This window comes from Azolla caroliniana, unplaced genomic scaffold (genome assembly GCF_043228905.1).
Source record: "Azolla caroliniana isolate FFs.n. ecotype wild unplaced genomic scaffold, voAzoCaro1.0.p SCAF_17, whole genome shotgun sequence".
Classification (NCBI taxonomy): domain Eukaryota; kingdom Viridiplantae; phylum Streptophyta; class Polypodiopsida; order Salviniales; family Salviniaceae; genus Azolla; species Azolla caroliniana.
In genome coordinates, this window is record NW_028230452.1 from 9,464,475 (window position 1) to 9,466,851 (window position 2,377).

A 2,377-nucleotide genomic window follows, 5' to 3' on the forward strand; every position below is an offset into this window, starting at 1 on the left:
ACACAGAGGCGTCTACCTCTTTCTCTCTCGCGCTCTCTCTCTTTCTCTCTCTCTCTCGGCTGCTCTCTCTTCACTCCTCTAAAGTGGAAAAACAGAAAAATGAGAAGCAACTACAAAACTGTTTGCCCTAAGTCATATTTATACTTATATGACTTTGGGCTATTTACAACTGTAGCCTCAGGGGCCCATAGCGAACATATTCACGGATATGTCCCTGCATCCGGATCGCTCTCCGGGTACACTCGTCATCCGGTACCGAAACCGGGGTCTTCGTCATCCGGATCCGAAACCGAAACCGGGCTTGTCGGCATTCATCTCCGATATCCGACCATCCCATCCGAAAGGGACCGAAATCCCAACAATTTCGACATTCGGATGTTGAGGAAGAGTTGTTGGGTTGTTGGCAGTGTATTAGCACATCCTCAAGTTCGAGACTTCGAGTGGCTGATTTGATAATCATAGGCTTGGTGGCGGTCTTCGCAGTAGAGATTCCCAACCCCTCATCTTGAGTGGTTAAGATCTGAGAATGAGGTAATTGGTTGAGTTTCTCTCCTCTGTTTTTTGTTGCATTAGTTGTTGGCGCACCATGATTGTTGTGTAGTTCGACGTTGATGATGTTTGTCCCATCATTTTCAAATTCCATTGTTGTTGCTTGAGGAAGTCTTAACTTTGTGATTTCCTTGGTAAGGTGTTCTCTCTCGGTTTCTTTCATTACATATGATGACCTAGAAAAAATACTTTTCTCATCAAACTCCACAGAACGACTAAATATTATTTTACCTGAATCAGGAAGGTAAATTCTGTATGCTTTTACTCCATATGGCTCCCCATATCCAATAAATTTTCCTTTGATGCATCGATCCTCAAGTTTTGTCCTCTTGGCAGGTTGTATGTATGCAAATGCAGTTGCTCCAAATACTCGAAGATGTGATATCTCAGGTGGGTACCCATACCACATGGTGTATGGCACTTGTCCTTCTATACCTTGGTGAGGGGTTCTGTTTTGTAGGTAACAAGTTGTGGCGACTGCTTCTTCCCAGAATCTCGAGGCCATTCCACTCGTCTTCAGCATACTCCTAGTAGCATTTAATAAGGTGCGATTCTTTCTCTCAGCTATCCCATTTTGTTGCGGTGTGTAGACAGTTGACTTTTGATGAAATATACCATTTTTTTCGTTAAAGGCTTCCCATTCCTGAGAAACAAATTCCCAACCATTGTCACTTCTTATTACTTTAACTTTAAGTTGTGTTTGATTTTCAACAAAGCTCTTATATGCACAAAATGCTTTGAATGCATTTCCCTTTTGTTTAAGAAAGTTAACCATTGTAAATCGCGAAGTGTTATCAATAAATGTTATAAAGTACCTTGCTCTAGAGAGTGAGTTGGGAGTTATCGGTCCACATACATCCATGTGAACAAGTTGGAGTAGTTCCTTTGTCTTTGAGTTACTTAGCGGGAATGATTTTTGAGCCATTTTCCCATACATGCATCCTTCGCAAATATCAATAGATTTAAAGATTGTGGAAGGTAAACCTCTTACTAGGTTCTGATTTTGACACAACTTGAGTATTGGTGTATGTAGATGACCGAACCGGCAATGCCATAGATAGGTGGGAGACACATTGTCTACTCCTCCTTGATGTACTTCAGCAGCTAATGCTTCTCCAAGATTCGTCTTGACAAGATATAGTTGCCCTTGTTTTGGACATACAATTTTTATCTCATGTTGATCATCTTGGATGTATAGGGTAGCTTGTTGTTTGCTGAATTTGATTGTCATTCCTTTTGCAGTAGCTTGTCCCACAGATAATAGATGTTTTGCAATTCCAGGTACAAAGTATATATCTGAAATTTGTACAACATGATTACTAATGAGTCTTAATTTGATATTACCTTTCCCAACCGCCACTTTTTGACCTTTGTCTCCGAAGGTGACCTTCAATGGTATTGGGAGCTCTTGATAGTTGTCCAACCAGTCTTTTCAATATGTTAGATGGTGAGTAGCCCCGGTATCCAAGAACCAGGTGCCATCATCTTCATTTTCTTCAAATGTGTTTGCATTATATGCTTGAATATACTCTTCTTCATCAGGTTCTCCATTTTGTTCAGGTGCTTCTTCAAAAGAATATTCTGGATTTCTATCATCTTCTTGTTGGATAACTACATTATGTACCTGGGGTCGGTTGGAGTTCTTCTCTGCTTTCTTGAGGCGACATACTCGATCAATATGTCCTTCCTTCTTGCAATATCTACAGATGATTCTAAAGCTTCCATTTTGTCGTGAGTTGTTCCCATAGTATTTTTGTGCTTCACTCTTGATGTATGTTTTGTTATTATTAGATTCATTATTTCTTACTTTTTCAGGTCTGTATCTTTT

General features: G+C 40.2%; 1 long non-coding RNA gene across 3 annotated transcripts; it reads left to right on the plus strand.

Moving 5' to 3' along the window:
• Nucleotides 1-730: 730 nt before the first annotated feature.
• LOC147853098 (uncharacterized) lies at nt 731-2,161 on the plus strand. Of its 3 annotated transcripts, none has more exons than XR_015531307.1 (4): nt 731-793; nt 886-1,094; nt 1,583-1,996; nt 2,110-2,161. It is a non-coding gene; the product is annotated as an uncharacterized LOC147853098 (long non-coding RNA). The 3 variants fall into 3 exon arrangements; XR_015531308.1 differs by having other exon boundaries at nt 744-939; nt 1,010-1,094; XR_015531306.1 differs by having other exon boundaries at nt 744-1,094.
• Nucleotides 2,162-2,377: the final 216 nt, after the last annotated feature.